Consider the following 11523-nt stretch of genomic DNA (forward strand, 5'->3'; position numbering starts at 1 on the left):
AAAAATATGCTTAAATAAAACAGAAAAAAAAACCCATGCAGGCACAATATTCTTTATAACTACCTGTGGAAAATTGCTTTAAATAAATATTAATGTAATAATTTTCACAAAATGTAGATAAAAGCCATAGTCCTTCAAAATGCCAAGCAAGCAAGCATAGGTCCTCTGTCACAAGCAGCTTTGCAGTTAGGGCAAACCGCAAAGTCTGGCGACTCAGTCCCAGAACATTGCTCTGAGAGCCCTTTAGACACCACCTGGACATTGGTGGTTCCTGAGGACCTCATACTTCACAACACCTGATTATCAGTAAAGGATTTTTCTTAGTCACTATCAATTTGACAGTTCACTAAAATGGTGCACAGTGCAAAGTGCATGCTGTGCTGGGGATTACAGTTTCAACACTGCAGAATGACGCACATGAGACCATTTAAGGAGACAATGCACAGGGCATGAGGGCGCTGCATTTGTCATCAGACTTACGTGGCCCTCAAGCAGACTGCAAGAGCATTGCTGCATCTTGGGCCAGCAGGAAGCACAGGCACTCTGCACAGGCATCTCTGGTGTTCAGTGTGTACACTGAGGCTCAACCACATCCTGTTCGGGTGTGTGGCCTCCATCACCCTCTAGAGGATTGGGTGTTTTTCCAAAATTTCAGACTCCAGTCTTCCAGATGTGGGGATTTAACGGCATGTTCCAAAGTCCTCATTAAACCTCATACAATCCATGTCAAAATCATATTCTATATCAAAGCTCCCAGCTAAAGAAAGACCTTCTTTTTAAGGTCAATCTATGATCACAGTGAGCTTTTCTTAAACAAAGGGCAAACTAAGAACAGTTTTGGGTGAATAGTTTAATTTTCATTGGACAAATATAAGTTGAATTCCACCTTATATGAATGACTATACAGCATGATCAGGGACACTCTTCACATTCTTATACTACGGAGTATTTCCCATCCAGTTTGGATTCTACTTGTGAACTCTGCCTACCCTATGTCTTTAAGAAACCTGCCAACTTCCTCTTCCAGTAGCTTTAGTGTTTCTCTTTAATGTTGTCTTCTTCCTTGCTGCTTACATTCCCTTTGTGCCTTCTTGTGTCCTTTGCTCCTTCCCATTCTCTGAACCTCATTCTTCAGATTTCCTACACCCAGGCCCATCCCAGGCATCCCTCTTCCTGGCTCCTTTGAATATTTTCTCAGTCATCTCTTCATCCTGACTTGAATGAGCCCTTTCCACCACATTTGACCAAATACAGAAATTTATTGGAAAAAGAATGATTTTCCCTCTATGAAATAGAGAATGGCATCTGGGTTTTGTACATCATGTTTTTTGTTTTGTTTTGTTTTGTTTTTGTGTTTTTGTGTGTGTGTGTGTGTGTGTGGAGGAAGTGCAGAGTCATCCAGTCTATGGTAGCCTGAACCATGCTCTGTGTACCTCTGTTCTCAGCATTTTCCCATTACACTTTTGATAATTTGATTTTATAAGGAAAAGTCTTTGGATTATGAATAAATTTTTTGTTGTGTGGTAAGTCACCCACATTTTTATAAATATCTCTTAGGAGCTGGTGAGATAGTTCAACATACTAAGTGCCTGCTTAGGCAAGTACAGTGGCCAGGACTCCATCCCTGGCAACATGTGCTGTTGGCCCCACCCCCAGGGCCCACTGAGCTGGTGACCAAGGCTGTGCGAGGTGCTGCAAGCCTGTCAGCTGTGTGCTGGGGAGGCTGAAAACAGCAGGCTCACTATGAGTCTGAGCTGCGTAGTGAGACCCTGGACCAAATACATAAAACAAACCAAAACAAAACCTCTCTTAAATCTTTGTGTCAGTCACTTGTGCTGTGGTTTCATTCTTTAAAGGAAGTCATTTTAAAAAAAACTGAGGGCAACTCAAGGACCCTTTTTGTCTCCTCATATTAAATACATATATTCCCTCATTGATTTCAATTTTTTTCAGATATTTCAACATTTTGCCACTGGCTGTAACCACTAATGGAATGCAGATGACTGTCCCGCCTGGTAGCTTACACCTTCAATTTGGTATGTAGGACTCTCACAGTGAGCACCTGGGACGGTCTCCTGGTGTGGCAGAATTGTCCAGTAGAAAGCTCTGCATGGAGGGCCTTCTCATGACCACATTAACAAAACAAGTTTATCACTCTTAAAGGTTAATTGCCAAAATCTGCACCAACGTTTTAAATAAAGTGATGGAAGAAGAAATAAAATTCTGTGCTTATATTGACATTTGAATTTTTACTGCTTTTTTCTAAATTACACATTTCTCTGTTCCCTTCACTGAGCAGGTATGAGGGCTCTGGAGCCTTTGGTCATAGGACAAGCAGGGCCAGGTGTCCAGCGTGTCGCTGTGGGTAACCCAGAGCCCCATAGTTTTCTCCCTGTGTGAGGAGATGAAGAAATGATGGTGGGGGGAGGCGCTCCATCTTCAGAGCACAGTTCACTCTAATGGCTTGAGATAGAAAAGGAATGTGGACCGTGGCGAGAGCTGGAGATGAGCTGCACTCTGAGTCTCACTCTCAAACTCAGGAGGTGCTCTTCCTGTATCTGCCTGTGCTGCTACCATTTTCAGGCAATGGAGGGCTACAGGAGGGAAACTGGCTGCAGTTTATCCTCCCTCAGAGGTCGTTCCCCAGAGCGCATTCCTCCCATGATGAATCGGTTCAGAGGAGGGTTCAGGGCACATCTAGCAGCTTCGCATGTGACAGGAAGAAAGGGAGGGAGTCTGTGTCAAGGTATTGAGGGAAAAGGTGCAGGGCTGCCTGGGGCAGGAAAGATCTGCACTGCAGGAATGCGCAGGCCATGAGTAATGAAAAATTAAAAAGGAGAGAGACAATTTGAGTATTAACTGCTCCTTTCAATAGTACAGCAGAAATCAGCAATAGAGTTATCCAAGATTATATATGCATATATATGTAAATTATCTTTCACTTCTTTCTTTCTAACCTAGATGGAGCGTGTACTGAACACAGTTCCTAATTTTACTATGTAGGTCCTTATTTTCTTCTCAGTGTCCTACTATGAACTTCATCAAAATGCATTTCTAATAGCATAAATACAAAAATATCATCAATTACTTTTCCTTGTCAGGATATCAAGTTAACAAATCAGGTCTAGTTTTTCATTTTAATGAAAAAAAAATGCTATGAGAGTCAAGGTAAGCCACAGATTTGTGCTTTAATATTTTTTCTCAAAGAATATAAAATAGAAAAATAAAAACATTAGAAATGATACAAAATGTCATTAAACAAATTAATAGGAACTCAATAATCATTGTTGTATTGTATAATGTAATTTCCAAATTAGATGTTTAGGTTCTACATATAAACCTATAAAATAGAGTAAAAATATTATAAGAAATTAAAAAGAAGAAAAAATAAAAAAACATTTTTAAAATTTTTTCTTTTTAATTTTTATATTTTCAAAGAATATAAAATGTTAAAGATTAAAAGTGATACAAAAATTTTTTTAAAAAATTAATATGAATTCAACAATGGTTGTTATGTTGTAAATGTGATTTTCAAATTAGTTGTTTAGGTTATTGGATATAAACATGCAAAATTGGTCAAAAATTAAACGTTAGAAATTAAAAAGAAGGAAAAACAAAAGTTTTAAGCATTAACTGCCTTTTTAAATAGACCAGCAGAAATCAGGAGTACATTTGTACAAATTATCCTGCATATAACTTTTTTCTTCTTTCTTGGTCCTTTTCCTCATCCCAGTTTTTCCTTCCAAATAAATACATACTATCCCTGCCATAGCATCTACTGTGCCTTTCAGGGATTTACTTTTTTAGATTCTCAAACTACAAGACAGTATGTTGTATGTACACGTGGTTCTAATTTATTTCACCTACTAATCCTGTCACTAGTTGCATCCATTTATCTACAAAAGCCTCAAATTTAACTTTGTTATACCTCAGTATACTCCATTGTATAAAAACACCATATCTTCTTTATGCATTCCTCGGAAATTGCTCATTTGTTTTGGTTGCTTCCGAGATTTTAGCTGTGACAAATTGCGCTGGTATGAACACGGGTGCACAGAAATTACTGTGGCAGGATGTTTTCAGTACTTTTGGAAAAAATACCCAAGAGGGGAATGCCTGGGTTGAATGGGCCCTCCGAGCCTAGCTTTCTGGAGAATCTCCACACTGATCTTTTTTTTTTTTGTTTGTTTGTTTGTTTGTTTGTTTTTTCAAAGTTTTATTGATAAACAGATAGCAATGAGACAGTTTCAAATCCAATCGGAAGTACAGTTTCAACAAATAATACACTGCATATATTCTTCTTAGTGGTTAATTGCTGTTCCACACTGATCTTCATAGTGCTTGCACAAGTCTGCACTCCCACCAACAGTGGAAAAGGGTTCCTTTTTCCCCACAACCTCTCCAGTATTTGTCATTGGTTGACTACTTTATTTTGTTTTATTTATTTTTTATGTATTCATTTATTTATTTTGGTTGACTTTTTGATGATAGCAATTCTTTCTGGCATAAGATGAAATCTCAGCACTGTTACAATTTGCATCTCTTGAATGAAAAATGATGTTGAAAGGTATTTCATATATTTATTTGCCATTTGTCATTCTTCATTTGTGAAGAAGTGTATATTCATCTCAGATCTACATTTTGGGATTGGAACTTTCAATTTTGGAGGCTTTATTTTTTAAAATTATTTATATTTCTAGATACAAGTCCTGTGTCCGATTGACAGTTGGCTACAATTTTTTTTACCAATTTGTGGGTTTTCTTTTATTCTGTTGGTGATTTCCTTTGACATGCAGAAACTTTTCAAAAAGATGAGATCTTAATTGTTGATTCTTTGAAGACTTTCCCAAGCAGTTTGGCTTTTGATCATAAACTCTCTACCTACCTACTTTTAGATTTGTTTTTAAGATTTCTACCTACTTTCTCTCTTTCTCTCTCTCTCTCTCTCTCTTTTTTTTTTTTTTTTTTTTTAGGGAAGGGTCTACAGGATGTTCAGGGTCTCACTACTAGATCGGACTCATAGTGATTTGCCTGTTTACAGCCTCCCAAGAGCTGGGATTACAGGCTTGTGCCCCAGTCTCAATTGCCATCTCAGCATGCTCCGGGGTGGGGCCGGCACAGCAAGCCCAGGGATCGAACTCCCAGCCTCTGCATCTAGCAGGTGCTTTAATCCACTGAGCTATTTGGTGGGCCCTCTACCTACTTTATCTTGTATAAGACCTAGTGCTTCAGTTTTAATACTTAAATGTTTGATCCATTTTGACTGTAGTTTTGTGGACAGTGCTAGGCATGGGTCAACTTTAGCCTTCAGGAGGTGGAAAGCCAGTTTTTCCAGCATCATTTATTAAAGAGACTATCTTTCTTTGAGTGCACATGCTTGAAAACTTCGTCAAAGATATGGGGGCTGAGTGCGTATGTAATTGTGTCTACACTTTCTAATTTGTTCCATTGACACTTAGGCTTTTTTTTTTTTTCAGTGACATGATGATTTTTATGACGGTAGCTTTTTACTGTAATTTCAAGTCAGGGATTATCATGCCTCCTGTCTTGCCTTGATTGCTCAAGATTGCTTTGCTAGGCTAGATCTCTTCGTGTTCCACATGAATTTTAGGAATGTTTTCTCTAGATGTATGAGGCATGCTAATGTGTTTTTAATCAGGATTGTATTGAATATGTATAATAATTTTAGGAATATGGTCATTGTCACAGTGTTGGTTATTTGTATCAGGAGCAAGGAATATTTTTCTTCTTTCTGAAATCTTCTGTGATCTCCTTTTTAGAGTCCTATAGTTTTCTGTTTAAATCTTTTACTTTCTTTTTTGTGAGATTAACTGCGACACATATTTTTGAGCTACTGTGAAAGGCATGGTATTCTTGAATTCTCTCTTAGTTTGTTCATTGTTTGTGTAAAGAAATGTTACTGAATTTTGAATATTATACTTGTGTTTTCATATAGACCAGGATGCGAAACGAACATTTTCATTTGAATGATGCTTTGTAAACCACAGAAGCAAATATTGGCAACTTATTCATGTGTTGTCATTATTTCTTTATTGGATCATGGCAAGTCTTGCTTGTTTTAACATTGTTTTGGTTTTAGAGGTAAAGAATATTTATGTATGTAACAGACTGCAAATTTCATGTAGAGGCTGATGAACTCAGAGACTGAGTTAAAGATTTTCTCTCTGCACCTCACAGGCTCTTACAACCATTTTAGTTTTTTATAATCAAGTCTTCACAAATTCCTACAATATTCAATGCCTTATATTTCTATCACTTTAAGTTTGACTTCTCTTGACATATCTACACTGATTAAATGAAAGCTTTTGTGCCATCTCTTTCTTTTTTAATTGGAATTTGACGTTTCATTGAATCAATTCTGCACATTAATGCAGTACATGTTTCTCTCTTTCGTTCTCCTCTTTGCCTCCTTACCCTTTCCCCTATCCTTGCCCTCATCCTTTCTATAATGATCTCCCTCGCATTTCTCATGCTTCTTCTGTTTTTGGGGGGATGATGATAGGAAAATTTCTTGTCCAAATTCAGATTCCACATGGGAAATATAGGGTCATGCCACAATACTGATGGGAGCTGAGCCAGGGACTATGTGAAAGGGAGGCAGATAAGTAAAGGAAGTTTGCTGAAATGTAGGAGAGGACTCCATTAAACATTTCTCATGACATATCACTATTGTTTAGCTGAGTATTAAAATTCCTATATTTTCCTCTCATTATTTTCTGTTTAAAAAATGTATACATATTGGGGTTAATGTCTCACATAATACCTTTTCTTTTCATACAACAAAATTCTACCTTCAATGAAAACCTTTTCATTCTTTATACATTCTCTCTTGTTATTTAACTTTGCTCCTCTTCCTGCCATCCTGCTATTATCTCAAATAGTTTCCCTTTTAAATAGATATCAGCCCTACATCTCAGATTTTCTTCCATATTTCACATATACATAGAAACACAACAGAAAATTCTCCTCCTCTGGCTTATACCCAACAAAAACAAGAGCTCAGGTTTGATAATGACATACATTTTTTATTCATGGCTGAAAATATTACATTGAGGAAAGACACATATTTTGTTTATGCATTTATTTATGAAAAGGTAACTGAAAGGTGTTCATTATGCAAAATATTATGAATCAGATTGAAATAGATATGACAATGAAGGCATCTAACGAGTATACACACTTCAATTATTTTAAAAAACATGCTTCAACAAAATGGGATAAAAAGGTAGATAGGTTTTGTATAATTTTGAGCTATATCCAAAGAAATTTATTTTTATACTTATTTATATATATACAAATGAATACATATGTACATATATGTATATTTTCTGTACATCAATGCATATATACCTATCTACATATGTATATACACATATATAAACCTATGCATGTATATATACAGATACACACATGCATGTACATCAATATATCAAGATAGATATAGATAATTTCACCTCAGCAGCTCATATATAGACACACATGCACACATACATATATAAAAACATACAGTTTTTCTTTAAATGGTGAACTGATGGAGTTGATCAAATCCCTTGATACCTGAGCAGGAATAGTGGGGACCAAAGGAAGACAAAAGACAATATTCTGTGGACTAGAGCAGCAGCAAGAACCTGCTTCTCATGAACAAGAAAAGCACACTTCAAACTTTACTCACTTTTATTAGCAGGTGAGACACACAGGGAAATAGAGAAGGTACTTTTCATTGAATGGAAATTGTAGCAAATCAGGAACAATTTAATGAAGAAGAGTAATCACTTTGGCATATCAATCTGTCTACATTGTTTAGACTGTCCTCAGCAGACGTGTCTTGATTACGTTTCTCTTCTTGCTGGGACATCATACCTGACACACAAAATTAAAGAAGGAAAGGTTTATTTAGCTCACAGTTAGTGTAGGTTTCAGTCCATACTCAGCTGGCTCCAGGGCAGAGTGGCGTATGGAAGAGGTCCGCTGTTCGTGGTGGTGAAAAGCAGCAGAGAGCAAAGGGAGGAGCAGCAGCTGTGGCATCTGCCAAGCCTGTCTCCCTTCCTTATATTGTATTCAGGCTCTCTGCCCCAAGGCAAGTGCAGCACCCACACTCATAATCTCAGCATTGGATCACGAATTAATCAAGAAGTCTAGAAGTCTGCCCTGTGACACCATGAGGCTTCGAGGGGTGATCCAGACACAAACTGTATCAAGATGTTATCTTGCCTTAGGACCACTGTGGCCAGGAGCTCTCTTTGTGCAGCCAGAAAGTGTGGCTGTTCCTAAGGGAAGGTCCCACCAGCCTTGGAGCCATGAGACCACAGCCATGAAGCCTGGCCAGCGTTATTCGTTGTTGGGTTCCTGATGCTTGATTTTGAGTAACAAGTAATTTTAAGGTACCTTCAATTTGTACTTCACAAAGAGGTAATGATGTGGAAAATATTTTTATACACATGTTTCCATAAGATTTGTTTGAGGGACCGGGTAGATAACTTAATAGAATAAGGGCTTGCCTGGCAAGCACAAAGGCCTGTGTTCAATACCCGGTTCCACAAAAAAAAAAAAAAAAAAAAAAAAAAGATTTGTTGAGAAATAACTACTGAATTCAGTTTTGCATTTACTGAGTTTCATGCCATATTATAATTTAATGTTTTGAAATTATGTACATAGCATACTTATTGGTATTGTGTATTAGCCATTGCTATAAAATAATTCCTTCCTTTCTGTAAGCTGTCTCTTCACTCTATTATTTCTTCAATGTGAATTAAGTTTTCAGTTTAATATCATTGCAAATTAATTAATCTAGCATTTTTGCTATAGAAATTCCATTCACAAAATTATAATTTAACATTCCTGGTGTAATATTTCCTTCCAGTATCTTCTAGCTTAAATTATTTTGATAACATCCTTCGGTATCTGATGTATTTTCAATGTATTTTTATGCAGTGCATTTATTTCCAATCTATATTTAATCATCCTTTATAAATGTCCAATTTTCCCAAATAATTGTTGATCAGGTTGTGTCTTTTCTGTATTTACATGTATACCTATATTTCCAGAATCATATGGAGTTATGTATATATTTCTTTTAGTTTTCTCTATTACATTTGTTTGGTTTTATGCCAACCTCAGGTGGCTTCACTGCTAGTTGATTTTAATATAATAATATCTAAAATTGTGTTGATTTCAGTTTTTAATTTTGCTGAAGATAGGTTTGGCTATTCTTGGCCCTTTTTGATACTGATGAATTTTTGGACTTTTTTAAATCTTATAAAGAACTAGTTTTACTATTTTGATTGTTATTTATCAAATATGTAAATTTCCTGTTACAATGAAGTTATTCAGCATTGTCATTTCTGTTGACTCATAAACTTTGTTCTTCATTTTTATTTCAAAGAGAAAAAAAATAACAGAAACCAAGGCAAACATAACACAGCATAAAACTATAAAAATAGTGCCAAATTTCAAACAAGAGGAAATCAACAATGGTTGTTATATTACACACTGTTATCATCAAGTTTGTTGCTGAGACTACCAGATACAGGCATGCAAGGTTGATAAAATAACTAAAACATTAATTCTTCCTTTACATAAACCTTATAATTTTATTTCCCTTGTCTTTTTTTTAATTTATTCTAAGGAAAGTATAAAAGTAATTATTAAGACATGAGAAATTATACAGATTTGAAAAATACAATATGAAGAGTTTTCAACAATGGTTGCTATATTTCACATTTATGCCTTCAATATAGTTGCTTAAATTACAGATAATAACAAGTAAAATTAGTGAATGTATAAATTTTAAGCATTAGCTACTAACATCAAAAAAATGATATAAATTAATAGAACTATCTTTAGCTATCCTGTGTATATATTTACTTGATTTTATTTCCCCTTGCTTTTTTCCTATCTTTTCTCCTCTCCATCATCTCAATTGTTTACTTCTTTTGCTCAGTTTCTTTCCCTTTTACTATATATATTTTACCTATTGTACCTTTCAGATTTTATTTATTCTTTCAGATTCTTACACTAGGAAGACAATACGTTGTTTGCACATGTAGGTGACTCATATACTTTGGAGATTCTATTATTCACTATTCTGGCTGCGCAAAAAAATATTTAATATGGACAATTTGTAGACTTACTATCACTCACAATTTCAGAAATTTCACTTGATGATGGCCTGAAACCCAAGGCAGACTCTCATGGCAGAAAGCTAGAGCAACACATCTAACACCATGGAAAGAGAGGAAGAGACAAAGGAAAAGGGAACTGTAAAGGATTTCAGGTCTCCACATGATTTGCCATGAGCACCTCTTCAAAACAGATCAAATCTCCAAATATCGCATTCCCTTTTGATCTCAATGGATTAACCAAGTGATCAATTCTATGATGCCATATCCCTTCAATTTCCCAAACCCAAACCACTTTCTACATAAAAAAAAAATTTGTGACTTTTTATTAACATCATAATAGAGCTCTTTCTATATTCTGGTGTATTTTCCAACATCATTCAGTGTTCTATGATTTAATTATACAAACATTTTAAGATTTTTGTTAAGCTTATATTTTGTGTTTTTCAAAGTTATTGAGAATCATTTCCTGAATTTGTCTCAGTCAATTACTTGTGTAAAATCTTATGAAATTGTTTTGATTTTGTTTCCTTTCATTCGGCTCAATTTGTTTTCAATGCCAAAGTTTTCTGATGTTGATTTTAGGATCTTTAAACAATAAGGCCTTTGGGGGACTGAGTATGCGGCTCGGTGAAAGAACGTGTGCCTGGCATGTGTAAGGTCTTGAGTTCATCCCTGGAACTGAAGAAAACCAAAGCAAACCAACCAATAGGGTCACAACATCTACAAATGTGAATTATTTGAGTTACTTTTCTTTTTTTCCTACTTGATATTTTACTTTATTGCTATTCCTGCTTTATTTCTTTCCATTTTCTAATTCCCTTGTATAAAAATTCATTTTGAAGTGGGAATAAAAGTATTGGTTATACCAACTTGTTTTGGTGCTCTTTGTAGCATAAATACTTTTTTGTTTTCTGATTCACTATGATTTTGATTGTGAGTTAATTGAAATTTACTGTTATTAAAAGTGACACTCAGTCTTTATGTAATATTTCCATTTTTATCTTTAAATGATGTAAGAAGTTCAGGAAGGGTTTCTTTTCATCAAATGACATCATTGTGGAAAGTGTATCATTTAATATATTTGTGTAATATATTATACTTTTATTGTGTTGTACCATCTTTGAATTCCAGTAGTGAGTCAATGTTCCTGATAAAACTCTGTTCTTCAGGTCTCATTCAAGAATTTTATTCACAAATATTATTTGTGTTTGTCCAAAACTTATAACTATAATTTTCTATTTTTGTCTTATATATTTAGGTGCTTTTGCTTTTAGTGTTATGACAGCTCCATAAAAACAACTTGGATGCATTTATTTCATTTTACTTTGTACCAAATTTTTAATATGAACATTGGTGCCAAAAATTCTTTTATGTTAGTAAA

The sequence above is a fragment of the Octodon degus genome, unplaced genomic scaffold (genome assembly GCF_000260255.1).
Source record: "Octodon degus isolate 3935 unplaced genomic scaffold, OctDeg1.0 scaffold00155, whole genome shotgun sequence".
NCBI classification, from domain to species: domain Eukaryota; kingdom Metazoa; phylum Chordata; class Mammalia; order Rodentia; family Octodontidae; genus Octodon; species Octodon degus.